Here is a 24,089-nt window from a genome sequence, read left to right on the forward strand (position 1 = left end):
GTTCGGACTCGGCTATAAAAAGGATGTCCCTTGTCATTGAGCTTAACATGGAATCGGGCAGCACTCAGTGATAAGAGAGAAGTTCACCACTGTGGTATCACAATGGACTGAATAGTCTATGTGAGCCTGATACATCGGGCTGCCACATAACCTAACCTAACCTAGTATTAAATGCATATTATTTTTATATAGTACCAACCTTCAAATGATTCGTGTCAAAATTTGACGTCTGTAAGTCAATTAGTTTGTGAGATAGAGCGTCTTTTGTGAAGCAACTTTTGTTATTGTGAAAAAAAATGGAAAAAAGGAATTTCGTGTTTTGATAAAATACTGTTTTCTGAAGGGTAAAATACGGTGGAAGTAAAAACTTGGCTTGATAATGAGTTTCCGGACTCTGCCCCAGGCAAATCAACAATAATTGATTGGTATGCAAAATTCAAGCATGGTGATATGAGCACGGAGGACGGTGAACGCCGTGGACGCCCGAAAGAGGTGGTTTCCGACGAAAACATCAAAAAAATCCACAAAATGATTTTGAATGACCGTAAAATGAAGTTGATCGAGATAGCAGAGGCCTTATAGATATAAAAGGAACGTGTTGGTCATATCATTCATCAATATTTGGATATGCGGAAGCTCTGTGCAAAATGGGTGCCGCGAGAGCTCACATTTGACCAAAAACAACAACGTGTTGATGATTCTGAGCGGTGTTTGTGGCTGTTAACTCGTAATACACCCCGAGTTTTTCCGTCGATATGTGACAATGGATGAAACATGGCTCCATCACTACACTCCTGAGTCCAATCGACAGTGGGCTGAGTGGACAGCGACCGGTGAACCGTCTCCGAAGCGTGGAAAGACTCAAAAGTCCGCTGGCAAAGTAATGGCCTCTGTTTTTTGGGATGCGCATGGAATAATTTTTATCGATTATTTTGAGAAGGGAAAAACCATCAACAGTGACTATTATATGGCGTTATTGGAGCGTTTGAAGGTCGAAATCGCGGCAAAACGGCCCCATATGAAGAGGAAAAAAGTGTTGTTCCACCAAGACAACGCACCGTGCAACAATTCATTGAGAACGATGGCCAGAAATCATGAATTGGGCTTCGAATTGCTTCCCCACCCACCGTATTCTCCAGATCTGGCCCCCAGCGACTTTTTCTTGTTCTCAGACCTCAAAAGGATGCTCGCAGGAAAAAAATTTGGCTGCAATGAAGAGGTGATCGCCGAAACTGAGGTCTATTTTGCGGCAAAACCGAAGGAGTACTACCAAAATGGTATCAAAAAATTGGAAGGTCGCTATAATCGTTGTATCGCTCTTGAAGGGAACTATGTTGAATAATAAAAACGAATTTTAACAAAAAATGTGTTTTTCTTTGTTAGACCGGGAACTTATCAGCCAACCTGTTATCTAACTATTCCCAATTTTCTCCACTTCAATACATTTTAAGACACACATCCCTAGCAAGCGCTGTTAATAGCGGTTATATTTGCTTTCCTGTGGTTTTTACCATTCTGATGGCTTTTCAAGAATGTTTGATTTGTTGCAATCGTTGGAGCTTTTGTGGGTTTCTCAAAGTGTGCGCGTATGTGTGGAGATAGAGTTTGTGTGTGCCTATATCGTCAAAGCGAATACATTCAGCATGAACAGCTTTGTCTCACTTCCGTTTCCTACCGGCACAAGTACCGTTACCAACTTCTATAGGAATGCCATTGTTACCATCACCACCTGCACTACCACTACAGCCAGAAAAATAAAAGAATCTGCTCTCCCATTAATATAGAACATTCCATTTTGGTATAACCAAAAAAATGTTCGTCCAAAAAGCGAATGGAAGAAAAGCGAAAAAAACAAGCAGTAGGGCCAGGCCGAATCTTATGTACCTTCACCATGGATTGCGTAGAAATTTCGACTAAAGACTATCACCCACAATCGAATTACTTGGGTTGTGGTAACAGTTACCGATGGCGAGGTATATTGAACCTATTTAACATTTAACATCCCAGGAAAAAAAATTGGAAGTTGTTCCACAAACATTTCTTTTAAAGCCCATCCCAGAATCCCCCATCGAGTTTTTCCAACTTCCGATGCAGTCCTTTTGGACAAGTCCACAAACATTTCTTCTAAAGAGCATCGTGGGATCCCCCAATGATTTTTTTCCACTTCCGATGCAGTCCTTTTGGACAAGTACACAAACATTTCTTCTAAAGCGCATCTTGGGATCCCCCAATGATTTTTTTCTACTTCCCATGCAGTCCTTGTGGACAAGTATTAGAAAAAACGCAATCAGGCTATTTTAAGTGCAAACTTTTGGGCAATTAAATTTTACAAAATAATAGAAAACTAATAAAAAAATAGAAAAAAAAATAGAAAATTAATAAAAAAGTAAAACAAATAATAATAAAAAAAATAAATTTTATCTCCGCTGGGATTTGAACCTGTGTCGTTTGACTTTTTCGCTTCCATGGAAATTCTTTTGAGAAGGTTTTGCAAATTACGAGAATTTTTTTTTTTTTTGATTTTTAATGGAAAAAATATATTTATACGAAAATATATGCCGAAAATAAAAAATAAAAACGATGCATAGCATAAAAAAATATTTTTTTACAAAAATATTTGATAAAAAAATTGACGCTGGTGAGATTTGAACCTGCGTTTCTTATTTTTTCGTTCATACTAATATCACAAACATTTGAATTGACCTTTCGACGCTTTATGTTCAATGGCGTTAGTGGCTGAGTGTGCTAAGGCGTTCTGTTATGGTGCCAGCAAACCCCGGTTCAATCCCTGGTCGGAGCGAAAAAGTTTTTCAAATTGTAAAAATTAGATAATAGAAAAATAATAGTGTAATAAAACATATGGATAAAAGAAAAAGTGAAATTGGTTGAAAAAAAAAAAATCGCTTTTTAAATTTCTTCACTCAAATTAACTTCCAGGGCACAACTTCTAAAGCAATGCAAAGGATCTAAAAAGGGAGTACTTTCGTCCTATGACAAGCCCATGTAAAATTCATTGGAGATGATCCAAGTTTGCACTACTTCCGGATCACAGATTGGGGATCCAAACTACTTTTTTGGAAGCTCTTTTTTTTTGCTGGGATATAAAAGAATCTACGGATTCTATTATAGATAAAATAAAGGCAGAACCTAAAAACCTATATATGCCTCTTTAGTTATTGATAGTTATATGTAGAGGAGTCCATAAATAATTATGAATGGTTACGAGAGTGCCAAATTTCAACTGGATCGTATGATATTTGCTCTTTCAAGAGGCTTCGATAGTCAAATTTCGGGTTCGGTTTATATATGAGCTATATATAATTATGGACAAATTTTTGCATGGGTGTTAGAGGACATATACTTACACCACGTACAAAATTTCAACGAGAACGGATGAAATTTGCCCTTCAGGATAACGTGATATCCACATATGGACGAACAGCAGGACAGATGGACACACATCGACTCGGAATTTCACAACGACTCAGAATATATACTTTATGGGGTCTGAGTCCAATATTTCGATGTGTTGCATACGGAATGACAAATTTAGTATACCACCATCCTACTGTGGAGGGTATAAAAGCGTTACAAAAGGTTTTTATTTTGGCTATTTCAACAGCAGCCTTTGTTTGCCTTCGATCTCCACACATCAATTGCAATTTAGTGGTCATTTTGTTAAATTAAATTTCATTTTTATCACAAATACAAGCCAACTAAATTTGCTGCATATACTTGCCTTGGCTTTGGCAAATAAAGATTTTTTGATTAACTTTCAACATAGAACAATGATATGTGTGTTGATTTAAAGAAAGGAAATTGGGTTTTGTTGGCATGAAAGTTTGTTGAAACACACAAATATAATGTTTTTCTAAGTAAGAAATGGGAATTTTTACAATTTTAATCCTTTATATCTCTTCAAACTCTTGAAATTGTAAAGAAATTGATATAAATTGTATATTTTGCACTCCATCTGTGGAAGATTTTAAAATAGTTTCAACTAAGTATTGTTATATTTTTGTGTCTCACAATAGAATAAGAAATAATATAAAATAATTCCGTTTCCGTTTGTTGGGCATAAGTATTTAACAATAAAACAAGTATATACGGCCGTAAGTTCGTCCAGGCCGAAGCTTATGTACCCTCCACCATGGATTGCGTAGAAACTTCTACTGAAGCCGATGGTATCTTAAAACTTCCTAACACCGTAATATATACCACATAGTCCATACGTGGTATATATTAAACTAAAAAAGGCCGATTAAATACCTATATGTTTAAGTTTAAAGTTTCTATAGAAATAAAATTTTGCCAAAATAAAATTTTGGCAACATTTTCTATAGAAGTAAAATGTTGACAAAATTTTCTATAGAAGTAAAATTTTGACAAAATTTTCTATAGAAATATAATTTTGACAAAATTCTCTATAGAAGTAAAATTTTGACAAAATTTTTCTATAGAAATAAAATTTGGAAAAAATTTTCTATAGAAATAAAATTTTGACAAAATTTTCTATAGAAATAAAATGTTGTCAAAATTTTCTATAGAAATAAAATTTTGACAAAATTTTCTATAGAAAATAAAATTTTGTCAAAAATTTCTATAGAAATAAAATTTTGACAAAATTTTCTATAGAAATAAAATTTTTACAAAATTTTCTATAGAAATAACATTTTGACAATGTTTTCTATAAAACTAAAATTTTGGTAGCTTATTTTTGGCTCGAGTGGCAACCATGATTATGAACCGATATGGACCAATTTTGTGTGATTGGGGATCGGCTATATATAACTATAGACCGATATGGACCAATTTTGGCATGGTTATTAGCGGCCTTATACTAACACCACGTTGCAAATTTCAACCGGATGGGATGAATTTTGCTCCTCCAAGAGGCTCCGGAGATCAAATCTGGGGAACGGTTTATATGGGGGCTATATATAATTATGGACCGATATGGACCAATTCTTGCGTGTTTGTTAGAGACCATATACTAACACCACGTACCAAATTTCAACCGGATCGGATGAATTTTGCTCCTCTAGGAGCAGAGGTCACATCTGGGGATCGGCTTATATGGGGGCTATATATAATTATGGGTCGATGTCGACCAATTTTTGCATGGTTGTTAGAGACCATATACTAACACCATGTACCAAATTTCAGCCGGATCGGATGCAATTTGCTTCTCTTAGAGCAATCGCAAGCCACATTTGGGGGTCCGTTTATATGGGGACTATACGTTAAAGTGGACCGATATGGACCAGTTTTTGCATGGTTGTTAGAGACCATATACTAACACCATGTACCAAATTTCAGCCGGATCGGATGCAATTTGCTTCTCTTAGAGCAATCGCAAGCCACATTTGGGGGTCCGTTTATATGGGGGCTATACGTAAAAGTGGACCGATATGGCCCATTTACAATACCGTCCGACCTACATCAATAACAACTACTTGTGGCAAGTTTCAAGTCGATAGCTTGTTTCGTTCGGAAGTTAGCGTGATTTCAACAGACGGACGGACGGACATGCTCAGATCGACTCAGAATTTCACCACGACCCAGAATATATATACTTTATGGGGTCTTAGAGCAATATTTCGATGTGTTACAAACGGAATGACAAAGTTAATATACCCCCATCCTATGGTGGAGGGTATAAAAATACACCCATAGAAAAACTATTTTCCTCCGGAACGAAATTTTAGACAAACTTTTAATTTAAAGTATTTTCTGCAGGAGCTACTACTTTTGAATTTCTGACAAATCATCCTACAAGTTTCTTTAATATTGTTTATTCGCTCTTAAAGAAAATTTATTTTCGTGAACAGAATACTTTAGTTATATTAAATTTCGTTACGTGGTAAGAAATCTCTTCTTTCAGTGTATACATACTCTGCTTTAAAAAAGGTTATCTAATTCCAACGATTTTATCTTTACTCTAATGTTTTAGAATTGATTCGAAATTGCCCCAAGTACACCCGCAAAAATCTTGCTTCTGTAATACATTCTCACAACACACGCTACAGACTTCAATAATGACGCTATCGTCCTGAAATTTGGCACAGATTCGTTTTTTGTTTGCAGGCAGGTCAAGTTCGAAGATGGGCTATATCGGTCCAAGTTTTGATATAGTCCCCATATAGACCGATCTCCCGATTTTGCTTCTTGGACTTCTATAAACTGTATTTACTATCCGATTTGCCTGAAAGTGGAAACCTTGAGGTATTTTGAGACCATAAAGAGGTGTGTCGAAAATGGCCCGTATCGGTCCATAGTTTGGTATAGCCGCCCTATAGACCGATCTCCCGATGTTGCATCTGGGGCGTCTAGAAACTGTATTTTCTATCCGAAAATCCAGAGGTATTTTAGGACCATAAGAGGTGTGTTGAAAATGGTAAGTATCGGTCCATGTTTTGGTATAGTCGCCATATAGACCAATCTCCCTATTTTTATTCTTGGGCTTCTATAAACTATATTTATTACTGAAATTGGAAATCTAGAGGTATCTTGACACCCCAAATATGTGTGCCGAAATTGAAGTGTATTGGTCCATTTTTTGGTATAAACCCCATATAGACCGATCACTTTTATCGATTTTACTTCTTTGTCGTCTAGAGACTATATTTTCTAGCCGCTTTGCTTGAAATTGAAAACCCCGAGGTATTATAAGATCACAAATGGGTGTGTCGCAAATGGTGCCTATTGGTCCATATTTTGGTATAGCCCCCACACCCAGAAAAAAGTGACCCCTTCTTTAAGTTAAAATGAACTTACTGTGAAGAAAGTTGAACTTCGTATAGCGCCAAAGACATTTTTATTTGTTTGAACGATGTGATTTTCGTAGAAATTAGGTATAATGCATTCCATATATTAGTTAACATTTTCCTATATTTATGTACCACTATGCTACAGAATGAAAAAATTTAACTGATTTGAATTCATATATGGAATGAGTTTATTGAAATTTTTTCATTCATTTGGACAAATCTTACATATTTGTGGTAAAACTTTTACTTCATAATTCGAACTGCTTACCTTCGTTTTTAAATACATGTTTTATTAATATATTGAATATATTTATTAAGAATCAACAGTTGCTGCCTAACGATTTTGCCCTCCTTTTACAATTTCAATACCTACAAATATAAAAAATCATAAAACATTTTTGTTGCAAAAGGTTAGCGTCACTGAATATTACCTGATAATTGAAGATTCCAAAATGAAGACAAATGAAAGGGTTGTTATTCTGCTGGTGTTTTCTTTCTTTATACACTATCACGAACATTGATAGATTTATTTAAAAAAACGAAAATTTTTCTCACTAATTTAAAATAACAAATCTATATATAAAATTCAATCTATGTTTGTTTATTTGTTTGTTTGTTTGTTTGTATGAACCGAGTTGGCTCCGAAACGGCTGAACCGATTTACTTGAAACTTTCAGAGATCATAGGGGACGTTCATGTGGTGAAAATAGGGTACCTCATTTTTTGACACCTGGTCGCGGAGGGGGACCTCCCCTTTGTCGGACTTTTTGAAAATTGGACCAAAGTTGACCGATTTGCTTGAAATTTTCATTGAAGGTTGGGGTTGGCAACTAGACAAAGATCCGCTACTTTATATTTCGATATTTGGTGGCGGAGGGGGACCTGCCCTTTGTTCGACTTTTTTTTAAAGTACAGTGAAAAAACTAAAATTCTCTAAATTATCTGAGATTTAAAGAGAACATGCGGTGAGGTTATGGAATTATTATGGGGTACCTGATGATTTCATATGCGGACGGGGAGGGGACCTCCCCCTTGCCTTACTTTTTGAAACTTGGAACAAAATTATGCGATTTGCATGAAATTTTCATTGAATGTTGGGGTTGGCATCTAGACAAAAATCCGCTACATTATTTTTCGATATTTGGTCGGGGAGGGGGCCACCCCTTTGCCCGACTTTTTTTAAAGTACAGTGAAAACAAAACTAAACTCCCCCGACTGAAATTTTACGGAAAAATGGGTGAGGTTATGAAATTTATATCAGGTTCCTGATTTTTAATAAAAATAAAAGGGCTCAGGGAGATATCCGCTTCTCTTAAGTACATACAGAGAAACAATTAAACTTTACCGAGTTACTTGAAATTTACAGAGGACTGGGGAGAGATCGTAACCTCTGTCAACCGTAATAGTTGATACCTGATTTTGTGATTTTTGGACGGAAGAGAGGCCGCCCCTTTAGGCTTATAATTTGCTTGACATTTTGTGGGACGTTTACAAAAGATACGCTTTTCGACATTTGGTCGGGGAGGAGGTCCTCCTCTAAAACTGCAAAAAAAAATGGCTCTATTAACCATGTTCCTTAATCTATATCTGTCCATAAAGCTCGAAAAATAATTGTATAATTAGATATAATGCATTTGGATGTCAATTGCCTGTTTCGGTATCAGGCTAACATGAAATATAAAAAAATTTAAGTTTTCTTGAAATTTACAAAGGAAGCGGAGGAAAAGGTTATAAATGAAGAGGCAACCTTCATTGCCCACACTTGAAGGAAAGTTTCAAGAATTTTCAGGGAAGGTTAGGGGTGCTATTCACTACGGTGTTTGTCGATATTGTATCGGGGAGAGTGACGTCCCTTTAAAACAATAGAGCAAAAATTAAACATTTCCGATCTACTTGAAATTTACAGGGAACGTGGGAGGAGGTGATGAAATTTATACATGATTTTTAAATTAATATATGATTTTTCGATATCTGGTTGGGGAAGGGGAAAATTGAAATAAACTCTGTCGATTTACTTCGATAGCATTTATAGGGAGTTGTTGCGAAATTAATATAGGGTACGTGATAGTCCGATATCAGGTCAGATATCTCTTAAATTAAAAGTGGAGGGTTGTCCGTAAATGGGAACTCGATATATAATTTTATGATTTTTGCACAGGCTTCTTTCTTCCAGACTTCTTATTAGTAAAGAGAGGGTTCCCTTTTGTCCGTTTTTTTTTTCTTAAGTTGAAAGTAGAGGGTTGTCCGTAAATGGGAACTCGGTACATAATTTTATGATTTTTGCACAGGCTTCTGCCAGACTTCTTTTTAGTAAAGAACTTAAATTTACATGAAATTGGCAGCCAACGTAGAGGGTGCATTATTTTCCAACATTTTAGCAAAATTTTTTACTACTTTTGCCTTTTCCGATTTATTGGATAGGAAACAGTAATTCTTTGTATGTTATTATAATATAATGCTTAATTTTCAGATATGTTGAGGAGAAGGATACCTTTCCTTGACAAACCACACTTAAAATTCACAAGAAATATAGAAGAAGGTACACCCTCTCCCGCCGTATTTGTACCTATAAACGAAAAATCAAGTAGTCCGATTTGTTTAAAAGAATTCAAATCTTTTCGAATTTGTTTTCAGCACGAAGGATATAGTTGACTAAGTTAACGCAAAATGTTCCTCCAAATACGCTTCGGAAGGCGCAGCGAAGCGGGCCGGGTTATGCTAGTATTTTATATATTTTATTTGTTATTTATTATATTATTTTACCATATTATTTTTTAACAATCTCTCCGTATACCAAAACAACGCGATTCCAACTAAAAAAAACAACCGACGCGCAAATATATCGATTATACCCACGCGCAAACACATCGATTACGATGACAGGTATCGATTACAGGTAGACAATAGAAATTTAGGAAAATTTCCTATATTCTAACAAGTGTGTTTCCTTAAGTTTTGAAAGGATTGCATACTTCTTAGTACGAATGAACTAAAATATTTTTCTATGCCAAGTGTTGTTCGTATGTATGAAAAACTTTCTATTATAAAGGAAGTCGAAATTATCATTTTATAAGAAATTTTACTAATTTTGAGGAAACTTGGTTTTAGTTCGGTTTTGTTTATTTTTACGAATGCTTTGTTATCGGTGAATAGAATTTTCTTTTTCAGTAGTAAATTCTTATACCCAGCGAAGAAAATAGTATGAGTAAAATTCCATGCCTTATTCTAGTTAATGAACTATTCCTAACTGCTTACAGTTTAGGATTTTTTTACTGAAACGAGTAAATTTTATTATTTTGCACAAAAATTTACCTTAATGGAAATAAAATGGATAAACTATATTGATGAAAATTTTTTCCTTTAGTTTTGAAGGCACTTTTTTCTGGGTGTACAAATATAAAAAATCATACACCAATTTTTTCACAAAAGGTTCTTCTGGTGTTTTCTTTCTTTATACACCATCACGAACATTGATAGGCTTATTGTTTGTTGTTTATGTTTAATAATTTTCAAAAAACGAAACACTCACTAATTTAATATAACAGATATCTTATATATTTTATTTGTTATTTATATTATATTACTTTACTAAATTATTTTTTAACAATCTCTCCGTATACCATAACAACACGATTCCAACTAAAAAACAACCCACGGGCAAACATATCGATTACAGGTAGATAAAAGAAATATAGGAAAATTTCCTATATTCTAAAACGTGTGTTTCTTTGATTTTTGAAAGGATTGAATACTTCTTAGTACGAGTGAACTAAAATATTTTTCAATAAGTATTGTGACCGTACGTTTAAATTGTATAATTATAGTTGTTCAAACTGGGCTGTTTGGTCCGTTGGTTTTTGTATGAATTAAATAAAACTAATTTATTTCATATTTTACTCAACGTTTCGTTGGTTCTTTCCAACTTCATCAGGTGTGTTTACTGAAAATCCTAGAGACAAAATTGCACAATTATTATTTAAAAATATTTTTCTATGCCAAGTGTTATTCGTATGTACGATAAGCTTTCTATAATAACGGAAGTCAGAATTATCATTTTATAAGAAATTTTACTAAATTTGAGGAAACTTGGTTTTAGTTCGGTTTTTGTTTATTTTTACGAATGCTTTGTTATGAGTGAATAAAATTTTCTTGTTCAGTAGTAAATTCTTATACCCAGCAAAGAAAACAGTATTAGTGAAATTCCATGCCCTATTCTAGTTAATGAACTATTCCTAACTGCTTTCAGTTTAGGATTTTTTTAATGAAACAAGTAAATTTTATTATTTCACACAAAAATTTAACTTAATGAAAATAAAATAGCTAAACTAAATTGATGAACATTTTTATACCCTCCATCATAGGATGGGGGTATATTAACTTTGTCATTCCGTTTGTAACACATCGAAATATTGCTCTAAGACCCCATAATGTATATATATTCTGGGTCGTGGTGAAATTCTGAATCGATCTAAGCATGTCCGTCCGTCCGTCTGTTGAAATCACGCTAACTTCTGAAGGGACAAGCTATCGACTTGAAACTTGGCACAAGTAGCTGTTATCGATGTACGTCGGATGGTATTGAAAATGGGCCATATCGGTCCACTTTTACGTATAGCCCCCATATAAAGGGACCGTCAGATTTGGCTTGTGGAGCCTCTAAAAGAAGCATATTTCATCCGATCCGGCAATTTGGCATATGGTGTTGGTATATGGTCTCTAACAACCATGCAAAAATTGGTCCACATCGGTCCATAATTATATATAGCCCCCATATAAACCGATCCCCAGATTTGGCTTGCGGAGTCTAAAAGAGAAGCAAATTTCATCCGATCCGGCTGAAATTTGGTACATGGTTTTGGTATATGGTCGCTAACAACCGTGCAAAAATTGGTTCACATCGGTCCATAATTATATATAGCCCCCATATAAACCGATCCCCAGATTTGGCTTGCCGAGCCTCAAAGAGAAGAAAATTTCATCCGATCCGGCTGAAATTTTGTACATGATGTTGGTATATGGTCTCTAACAATCATGCAAAAATTGGTCCACATCGGTCCATAATTATATATAGCCCCCACATAAACCGATCCCCAGATTTGGCTTGCGGAGCCTCAAAGAGAAGAAAATTTCATCCGATCGGTTCATCGGTTCATAATTATATATAGCCCCCATATAAACCGATCCCCAGATTTGGCTTGCGAAGTCTCCAAGAGAAGCAAATTTCATCCAATCCGGTTGTAATTTGGAACATGGTGTTAGTATATGATCTTTAACAACCGTGGCAGAATTGGTCCATATCGGTCCATAATTATATATAGCCCCCATATAAAACATTCTCCAGATTTGACCTCCGGAGCCTCTTGGAGGAGCAAAATTCATCCGATCCGGTTCAAATTAGGAACGTGGTGTTAGTATATGGTCGCTAACAACCATACCAAAATTGGTCCAATCACACAAAAATTGGTCCATATCGGTTCATAATCATGGTTGCCACTAGAGCCAAAAATAATCTACCAAAATTTTATTTCTATAGAAAATTTTGTCAAAATTTTATTTCTAGAGAAAATTTTGTTAAAATTTTATTCGGTTCATAATAAAATTTTCATCATTGTCAGAATTTTATTTCTATAGAAAATTTTGTCAAATTTTTATTTCTATAGAAAATTTTGTTCAAATTTTATTCGGTTCATAATCATGGTTGCCACTCGAGCCAAAAATAATCTACCAAGATTTTATTTCTATAGAAAATTTTTTTAAAATTTTATTTCTGTAGAAATTTTTGTCAAAATTTTCTTTCTATAGAAAATTTTGTCAAAATTTTTATTTCTGTAGAAAATTTTGTGAAAATTTTATTTCTATAGAAAATTTTGTTAAAATTTTATTTCTGTAGAAAATTTTGTCAAAATGTTATGTCTACTTTTTCAAACTGAATTATATACTTATTGGATCTACCTTTTTTGATTTAATATATACCACGTATGGACTTACATACAATTTAGAAGATGGTGTTAGGAGGTTTTAAGATACCTTGCCATCGGCAAGCGTTACCGCAACTTAGGTCATTCGATTGTGGATGGCAGTGTTTAGAAGAAGTTTCTAAGCAATCCATGATGGAGGGTACATAAGCTTCGGCCTGGCCGAACTTACGGCCGTATATACTTGTTTCCTTTAGTTTCGAAGGCACTTTTTATGGCTAATAAATGTTTTTGAATTTGTCAAAAATATTTACTTATTTTTGTGTTATCGACGTGATATCGCCGTTTTTAATAGAGTTCTGCTAACAATTTTTTAAAATTAACCCATATTTTCTAAAATGATCAAAATTTTTCTTTACTGGTAGGATCACCTTTAAGTGCAATAAGAGTGGGACGAAGCACTTTTTAATGTAGAAGAATTAACTTGCCAACAGCTGATTAGTTGACAGTAATTGGAATGATTTGTAAAAAAAGACTGAACAACTACAAAGATGAATAAATTTTCTTCAGTTTTCGAAAATTATTCACTTATTTTTGTGAAATCGGCGTGACAACTGCGTTTCTAATACAGTTTAGTTAAAATTTTCTAAAATTATTTTTTTTAATTAACTAAAATGTTCATTCCTGGTGGTTTCGTTGTTTTTTCAGTGTGGGAGCTATATCTAAATCTCAAACGATTTCTTACCAAATCTATGTCGTCTCCTTCTGGATGTAGCAAACATATGCTCTAACATATAATTATGCTCATTCACATAATTATGCTAAGAGCATAATTACGCAAAGTTTCAAGTAAAAATATCTTAAAAAAATTTTTGGAAGACATCTCTTATTTTTGAACGATTTTTAGCTATAGCCCAAAAAAGCAAACGATATTTTTATAGCCGATTTAAGTTTATGAAAATATGTTGACTTAAGTTAATTTTTGCGACTTACTTTTATTACATGAACCAAAACTGATAAAAAAAACTTTATTACAAATGAAGTAGGATGAGTGCAGCAAATGTGGTACAGGCTGGTTAAGTGGTATAATAGCTTTTTTCTCTATCTAACAACATAGGAATATGTTAACTAAACCAAGCTGAATAGATTGTGGATGTCTGAGAATGAAGCAATCAAAGATCAGTTTGATTTTTGCAACTCTTTCTTTGTGCCAGTTGAAAGAATTCACATTTACCCATGTTCGATTGTTTTGTTTTTTTTGTGGTTCTTAATCATTTCGTTTTGTGTGAAGGTATATTTTCAATTTATTAATTTTCGAATGTAAATAACTGACGAGTACTAAATAAGCATAAAAGGTATGCAATTGGGATTTTTTTACAAAAAAATCTACATTATGGTATACCACATTACCTGCAAATTTTATGAATTCGGGCTTAATGTTTTTTTTTTTTTTAATTCGCAAATATGTCCGAAATTATGGGTTTCTTATTTTTAGCTCATAGTGCCGTGGATGACTAACATTAGTAAAATGAATGTGGTAAATTCTTAGCCGCGTCGGAGAAAAGCAAACGAGTACTAAATAAGCATAAAATGTATGCAATTGGGATTTTTTTTGCAAAAAAAAATCTACATTATGGTATACCACATTACCTGCAAATTTTATGAATTCGGGCTTAATGTTTTTTTTTTTTTTAATTCGCAAATATGTCCGAAATTATGGGTTTCTTATTTTTAGCTCATAGTGGCGTGGATGACTAACATTAGTAAAATGAATGTGGTAAATTCTTAGCCGCGTCGGAGAAAAGCAAACGAGTACTAAATAAGCATAAAATGTATGCAATTAGGATTTTTTTACAAAAAAAAAATCTACATTATGGTGCACAGATAAAAATAAGTTTGAGAACCAATAATTTTTGTTGGAAAACCAATAACAAAATTTGTTAATTTTCCTGCAACAAACTAATTTGTACTTTTAATAACCATTATTACAAAAAACTTGTTAGCAATCGTTACCATCAGAAGGCAACAAATAATTTGTGTTCTCAATAATATAATTTGTAAGTAATTTGTTGAGCTTCCAATAGTACAAAATATTTGTTGTTGAACGTTACGTTTAATCCTCAACAAATATTTTTGAATTTGAACGAAAAAATTTCTATGTGGTTTGTTGGAGTCTTTCAATTTATTGGTGTATTGACAAAAAATTAAATTGAAATTGACAGAACTATTGCACCAAAATTGCAAAATTTCCGGAACAATTTTGGAGATATTTTGTTAAGTACACACCAAAATGCTATTTTTGGACGGGGAACATGAAAAATTTTTGTGTCGAAAATCCTATACTCAGTTTTGTAAATGTGTGACGATTTTAAATTTGAGTAGTCCCGGGTCTAGCAAGCATTTTGACAACTTTTTGCCAGTGATATATATATTTTAGTTAATTAGAATTATAATAACTCTAATCGCGATATTAATATGGTTTTATTAATTATCTCATACAACAAACACATTTAAATTCTGAAACTACCAAATTGAAAAATATAAATTTTTCACAGACATTTATAAATGCTTTTCTGTATTCTCTGATGAATGAGCTCTTTGCTTGCCATCATACACGTGCATGTGCTCATACTCATTTTGTTCTAACGGTATTCTTTGCATTCTTCTTTTAGCTTTCGTACATGTTCTCAGCGATGTACGCGTAACCAGTCTTGTATTTTTGTTTTTGTTTTCATATCGATAGCAGTCAACTATTTTCGCAACAAAACAATTTGTTGAAAATTCAGAATATTTCTATTATTTCCTCTGTCAAGCATCTACAAACACATTTCAACAACAAATGCCTCATATTCAATAGACAAATTTGTTGAGCATCAGCAGATTTTACATACAAATAAAGTTGTTAATATTTATTTGCAGTTATTTTTTTGTGTGTGTACCACATTACCTGTACATTTTATGAATTCGTTCTTAATGTGTCTTTTAATAAATTCGCAAATATATCTGAAATTATGGGTTTCTTATTTTTAGCTCATAGTGGCGTGGATGACTAACATTAGTAAAATAAATGTGGTAAATTCTTAGCCGCGTCGGAGAAAAGCAAAAAAATTAGCTATCGAAAAACAAATGGGTATCTACACCCAGAAAAAAGTGCCTTCGAAACTAAAGGAAAAAATTTTCATCAATATAGTTTATCCATTTTATTTCCATCAAGGTAAATTTTTGTGAAAAATAATAAAATTTACTCGTTTCAGTAAAAAAATCCTAAACTGTAAGCAGTTAGGAATAGTTCATTAACTAGAATAAGGCATGGAATTTTACTCATACTATTTTCTTCGCTGGGTATAAGAATTTACTACTGAACAAGAAAATTTTATTCACCGATAACAAAGCATTCGTAAAAATAAACAAAAACCGAACTAAAACCAAGTTTCCTCAAAATTAGTAAAATTTCTTATAAAATGATAATTTCGACTTCCTTTATAATAGAAAGTTTTTCATACATACGAACAACACTTGGCATAGAAAAATATTTTAGTTCATTCGTACTAAGAAGTATGCAATCCTTTCAAAACTTAAGGAAACACACTTGTTAGAATATAGGAAATTTTCCTAAATTTCTATTGTCTACCTGTAATCGATACCTGTCATCGTAATCGATGTGTTTGCGCGTGGGTGTAATCGATATGTTTGCGCGTCGGTTGTTTTTTTCTAGTTGGAATCGCGTTGTTTTGGTATACGGAGAGATTGTTAAAAAATAATATGGTAAAATAATGTAATAAATAACAAATAAAATATATAAAATATTTGTTATTTTAAATTAGTGAGAAAAATTTTCGTTTTTAAAAATAAATCTATCAATGTTCGTGATAGTGTATAAAGAAAGAAAACACCAGCAGAATAACAACCCTTTCATTTGTCTTCATTTTGGAATCTTCAATTATCAGGTAATATTCAGTGACGCTAACCTTTTGGAACAAAAATGTTTTATGATTTTTTATATTTGTAGGTATTGAAATTGTAAAAGGAGGACAAAATCTTTAGGCAGCAACTTATTAAAAGTGAAAAGTACAAGAAGAAGAAAAAGTGCGTTTTACAGTTGATAATATCACACGGAAATTGGAAATAGTGGAATAATAAACTAATATTTCAAAGAGATTCGATGCTGTTGATTCTTAATAAATATATTCAATATATTAATAAAACATGTCTTTTATTGAAGATAAAGTTGCTTATAGAAATAAATAAAATTGTATTTAAAAACGAAGGTAAGCAGTTCTAATTATGAAGTAAAAGTTTTACCACAAATGTGTAAGATTTGTCGAAATGAATGAAAAAATTTCAATAAAATCATTCAATATATGAATTCAAATTAGTTAAATTTTTTCATTCTGTAGTATAGTGGTACATAAATATAGGAAAATGTTAACTAATATATGGAATACATTATTCCTAATTTCTACGAAAATCACATCGTTCAAACAAATAAAAATGGCTTTGGCGCTATACGAAGTTCAACTTTCTTCACAATGAGTTCATTTTAACTTAAAGAAGGGGTCACTTTTTTCTGGGTGTACATTTATTGCACTCACCCTACACAATTTTACTAAATTGGAAAATATTTCACAATTTACTAAAATGGGTAAAGTTTACTTAATTTGCATTCAAACGTTTATCAATTGAATAAATTTGTCTAAAATTGCATCTGTCTTCAACTTCATATAGCTTTAGAGATATTTTAATAATTTTTTAGTCCAAAATTTGTCTTTCCAAATATTACATTTTCTTAAGCAACAGACAACAATTTATTATTTTTAATAAATTTTCCTTAATTTGACAAAAAATTATTAACCTATTTGTATCTTGTTGCAATTAGTAAAATAGTTTTGTTAAATTTTTCTACACCCTCAAAAAAAATCGCTTCTGTAACATATACTCCCAAACACATTTTGTTTCAAGCATATAAATTTTTGGATATTGCCCAAACATTTATATATTTGATTTCTTTCAATATATAATGTGTTTGAAAGCATATTGGTCTAAACAATATAATATGTTTGGTTAGTCTAAGTTCCAAACGTTATGTATTTTTCCATCCAAATTCAATAATGTTGTCTTCCAAAAAACTATATGTTATTATTTGAACATATAATATGTTTGGAAACATTTTGAACCCAAAAATATTATATGCTTAGAAGAATTTTCTCCCAAAGAAGATTGTGCTCAAATTTTTTTTCTGCCACATTTTTCTCACTTCCATAATTTTTTTAGTTCTTAGCACCTTTTTCTGTAATACAAACATTGTAGAAGAAATTATTAAATTTTATAATTTTTTAAATTTTACCTTTTGCCGGACGGGGATTCGAACAGCGGACCACATTGTTTGTAAGCCAGCACACTAACCACTAGGCTACGTAGCTGTTATGGTCATCAAGAGATAATTATCGTTATAAGTTATATTTATATAGCATAGCTTGCGGCGCCCACGAGCCGATGCAAACATAACATTGTTTAACAACATAACATTGTTAAACATACATTTGTTGGCGACGTGGATCAGTGGTTGGTACGTCCGCCTTGCATGCTAAGGGTCCTGGGTTCGATCCCTGCTTCGACCGACACCATTTGTTTGTATTTTTTTTACATATATTCCAGATACGTTCGGAATATCCCGAAAAGGTGTTCAACATTACATACTACTATATTAAATTTTTACTACGAAACTGTAAAGTGTGTCTTATAAAAGACTTAAATTCAGAAAAGAACAGTGCTTGATATAAACGAAGTGGACTGATTTCAAATCATATATTATTTTTTATTGCAAAAATAAAAAATTTGTAAATTTTCGAAGAAATTCAAAAAACTCTTACAAAGGAAGAATGTGAAGTCGAGTAATATATAAATATTTTTCCATCGAATCCTAAAGTTAACGATAACCATTCAAAAGCACATTATATTTAAATTCGAAACAATAATTTTACAACCAACACATAAATTTATTTAGGTGTGAACAATTATTTGCTCTCTTTAATAATTTATTCTAAAGAAAATAAACTTATTCAATTGTTGCTTTGGATCATTCCCCACCAAGTTATAATACAATTTGCCTAAAAAAGTTATAATGTTATTCTGGTTTTACCGATGCGAGTTTTGCCGTTAAAATGAGAAATAATTTTAGTGGCAAAACTCAAACTCAATGTCCGCTTTTATTTTCGAAAGTATCCGTCAACTCCTCTTGGACTACTTTAAAAAGGAACTAAACTTTGTTTTTATAGATCTTACTGTTTAATTTTTCACTGTTTCCCAATGTTTTCATTTTACTGTAACACTCTAAAAAGAGTACACTGAAAAAAATATTGTCGTGTGGCCAAAGATTTCATGTCCTTAAAATAAGAATACAAATTTTGCTTAGATTAGACGACGCATTTCTCTAATATAAAGTTTTTTCCATGTTCAAAAGTCGATAAACTTTTCAATGAAATCGTGTTGTCCTTATAATTAAGTGATTTGACTTGAAAATGGGTATCATAACATGAAAGAAAAAAATTTTGAACTAAGGTCAACTTGACTTTAATAATTCAGAAAAAATCTTTAAAACTAATGAAATTGTCTTTAAATTTGTTGCATTTTTCCATCTTGACTACAAAGCAAAAATCGTTAAGAAATAGGACATGTTTTTCAACACTTTATTTTAAAGACGTATTTACTTGAAACATAGCATAATTTCTACTGTCTTGTTTTTAACGGACATTTTATAGCATATGAAAAAGCTGAAAAAGCGAAAAAATAAAATTTGCTTCATAGAGTCAAATACACAAAATACACATTTCAAAGAGAATTGTGTCTTAAAAGTATCCTTACTTGAATTCTCGGCTTCCTTGGCTCGGAATCAATACCAACATTTTTAAAATAGAGACACAATCTTTGGAACCGGGCATGGTATTTTTCAGTGTATAGTGCCATTTCGTTAGTTTTTATGAAGATTCCTTTAATTACCTTTGTTTGAATATTTTGACTTACTCGTCCTACACTCAAAAAAAAAAGTGAACTCTCTATTTCACTAAAGCCAATTTAACTTTATTTTAGTTCATAGAAATATTATTTTTGGAAAAGGTTTCCTTTACTCTTATAATTTTTTGTGTACGTTAGTTAAATTAACAAAACCCGAGGAAAAAATATACTCAAATGAAGCATCAAGATTAACTAAATTAGTGTCTTCCACAAAATAGTTCAGAATTTCTTTAAATTTGTAAATTTTACCAAAAATGCATCCATCGTGAACTTCGTATGTCATTAAAGACATTCTTGCAATTTTGAACTCTAAGTTTTTTCTTCAAACTACAAAATTTTCTTTAACAAGTGAAAAAACTTAGTTATGCCTAATAAATTTTCTTGTATTTGTCGAAAAATATTTACTTATTTTTATGACATCGGCGTGATGCCAACGTTTGTAATACTGTTTAGTTAAAATTTTCTACAAATATTCAAAATTTTCTAAAATTAACCGAAAGTTTTCTTCCTAGTGGGTTCACTGTTTTCTCAGTGTACGTTCCGATTTGTTTTGACGAAACAAAAAAAGTGCCCGTAATGCGACATGCTTTTTTTAATGTCTTTTCTCTTGGTTCCGAATGAATTTTCTCACCGAATACTCATTTTAATCTTTTTACTTAAACATATACAATTTTTGGCGGTCTTATATCACAACATATATATGTTTACTCCAAATTTGTAAATTTATACTTGTTTATATTCGCACATAGTATTTTTCCAATCTTTAATGCAATTTTCTTTGTGTATATATGTTTTTAAGACGCCAATTGGTTACTTTAATTATTTTACTTCCAGCATACACTTTATGCCTCTCTTTCTAAACACATATATGTTTATAGTCTATTTCTAAATTAATATACACTGAAAAAACAGTGAACCCTTTTCCATTGCAAAATGAACTAAACTGTAGTAATATTGACCATGATTTAGCCCTTAAGATTTTTTTCAACTTGTCTAGTTTATAATTCTCTTAAATTTAAGTTCATCTATAACATTGTAGTTTAGTTCATTTTTACAACAGCATAAGATTTATATACCCCTACCAAGTTAAAAAGCCAGTATTATTTTGGTTTACTTGCTTATTTTGTGGGAAACCCGATAATAAAAATTGGTTAACAGTCTCTTTAAAATATCGACGACTAAACAATTTTTAAATCAATCATTCCACAGTACAGAGAAATTAAATAATTAAAGGAACAACAAACCGTTTTACTATTATGAAAATTTTCATACATTAAAATTAAACTTTCTTTAAGCAAAAGTACTTTATTATAAAAACTTATGATGAAAGTTCTTAATACAATGTTTTTTGTGAATAAAAATTATGACCACATGGAACAGAGAGTAGTTCATTTGAACTCGCTGTTTGGACATTTTGACTTATCCATTTTTTATTCATCGTAGGTAATTTTTTGCACATATCTTGCTGGAAAAAAATGGAAACAATAATGAAAATTGTTAAAAATTAACACCATATAATGAAATATAATTTTTAATTCTTCATTTTACCTTGTAACTTACCATATTTGGGGGAATTCAACTTTTCTTTGGAAAACGTATCTGATTAAATTTGTACCTGAAACAATTAGAGAAATAATGAAGTATTCTATATAAACTCATAAAACTGTGTTGTTATCGATGTGAAGGATATAATAAAATAAATATTCTAGTTGAAAGAAAGCCAAAGTTTTAATATAAAACTTACCAATTCTCTATTAAATTGTACGCTGAGGGGAAATATAAAAAGATGTCCAAATTTATTTGGGTTACTCTGAAATTAAATATTAAATAGGTTTCTAAAAAATCTAATGAAAGAAATAATAATATGCATAAAAACCAAATATTCTGGTTAACCCTAGATAGTCATCATTCGTCAAAATGACGACACGTAATTTCATTTTTGATTTAAAATGCACTTTAGTCTATTGGGAAATGGTAAATTTAGGTTATACTAATTCGACCGTTTTATGAATTTTTGTTTTATACTACTAAAACCAAATTGAATAAGAAAGTAAATTCAAGTTTGGTTCACTTTTTCGCTCACGATGAAAATTATAGCGTCTTGAAATCAGCCGTAGTCAAAATGACGAAGGATGACGTTAATGTACAAAAAATAAGGATGACTTTCCAGGGTTAAAAGAAAGTTAAAGAATCCTTACCAATTCACTATAAAATTACAGGCAAAGGAATACTAAAAATTTGTTCAAATTTGTAAGGGGTTATTCTGAAATTAAATATTTGTTGTTACATTAAAAATATTACATTGGTTTCCAAAAAATTTGATTAAATAAATACTAAAATAAGGTATTAAAAACCTGTAATTTTGATGATAAAAAAGGTCACAAAAACGTAAATATTCCAGTTGAAATAATGCCGATTTTTAAAAGAAAACTTACCAATTCTCTATTTTATAAATTTGTTCGAATCCATCTGGATTTGCTCTGAAATTAAATAATGTTTTGCAACAAAGAAAAACATTAAACTGGTTTCCAAAAAAAATTAATTAACAAATAATAATATACATAAAAAATATCCTTTTTAAAAGAAAGTCATATTAACAAAATACTTACCAATTTATGAATAAACTATACGCTGAGATATAACAAAAATTTTCCAAATTCATCTGGAATTGAATATTAATTTTTTACATTGAATAAAAAAAAATTTCAACATATTTTCCTAAATATTCTTAATAACTTTTGTCTAAACTACCGATAAAATATTAATAACTTTCATTTAAAAGGTTTAATAAACAAACACCAATATATGTATTATATTCCATGGCTTTATATTCCCTTTTCCCTTGTTGCACACATGCTTAAAAGATACAACAGCCCACGCCAACGCCAACTATACAACTGAAGCATGCCAAACAAAACCAAGCAAAGCCAAAACATTCCTACAACAACAAAAACACATGTGCCTTTATTGAAAACAACACCTCATCCAGCCAAATAAACCATCCGCGAATATCAAACACACACACACACACAAACCACTAAATGAACAAAAATAAAAACAACCCCACGCTCATGTATACACAACAAAACTCAAGTAACATCATCTTTACATTAATCACATTCCACTATGCCGATAAAGATCTCTGTACTATGCATTAGTTCATCGCATCTGCTGACAATTTACTCTAAGAATAATATTCGTAAAGACACACCAGTTTATGAACGATGAAACGTTTAACTTAAAATTTGCAAAATTTTCATGAAATGTTATCTACCATTTTTGACGAAAATATCTATAAATTTAATTACATGTGAACTAAAAATATTTCATTGGGTAATTTTTTACCAACAATTATTGACTATAGGAATTGTCAGTAAGAAATTGCTATCCACTTTCAAGTTCATTTTTCGTAAAAAAATATTTTCTCATACAAAAAAATCTTATAGTAAATGACACTTATTATTTAGAAAATACTTTACATTTCACAAGTAGTTTTATAGCATGACAAACGAATTTTTAACTACCAGTTAAGAAATTTTTTAAGGAAATTTCCATCGTATTTTGTAGGACATGAACTAAACGATTGCTACTTAGAATTTGTAAAATTTCCTTTCGAGTAGTTAATTTTCGTTGAAGATACGAAAAATGAACTAAAATTCTGGAAAATTCTTGTAATAAATTATTGTAAATATCTTTTTAAATTTACGAGACACTTTTTTTCTTTGTATGTTTGATTTGTGTTTAAATTAATATATATGTTTGGGACATAAAATGTTTGTAATATACAAACATTTTATGTCCCAAACATAATATGTTCTAACATATTAACATATATGTCCCAAACATATTATGCTAGTTTATGAACATTATATGCTTGTGTTTAAAAATTTGTGTTCCAAACATATAATTTTTACACCCAAACATATGAAAAACAGTATTTTTCGTCCGTGTAAAATAAACCTACATTTTCTTCCATGGTTGTGCACTTTTTTTCTGGGCATAGTCAAGATACGAAAAGCTTACAACTTTGAACATGACTTCATTAATTTTGAAGCAATTTTCAGAATTATCAAACCTTAGTTAATTACAATTTTTTGTATGTAAAGATACACATTATTAACATTTGGCCCCACGATAATATTTTTTTTTTTCAGTGTATGCGACAAATGTACGGTAATATATAAACATTTATTCAACTCTCCAAAATTCAGGAAAATGTGTTGTCATTCTGTTTGTAAAACATTTAAACGAGATTTTTCGATTTACCAAAACACAAAATCCTCTGAGTTTTAGTTATAAATGCATCTTAGTCGAAGGAAAGAGTTCGCTTGAATAGATTGCGAAAAAGATCCCAACAAAATCTCCGAAATTCTTGGAATTTCCCAATCAAATC

This window comes from Haematobia irritans, chromosome 3 (genome assembly GCF_050003625.1).
Source record: "Haematobia irritans isolate KBUSLIRL chromosome 3, ASM5000362v1, whole genome shotgun sequence".
Classification (NCBI taxonomy): Eukaryota; Metazoa; Arthropoda; class Insecta; order Diptera; family Muscidae; genus Haematobia; species Haematobia irritans.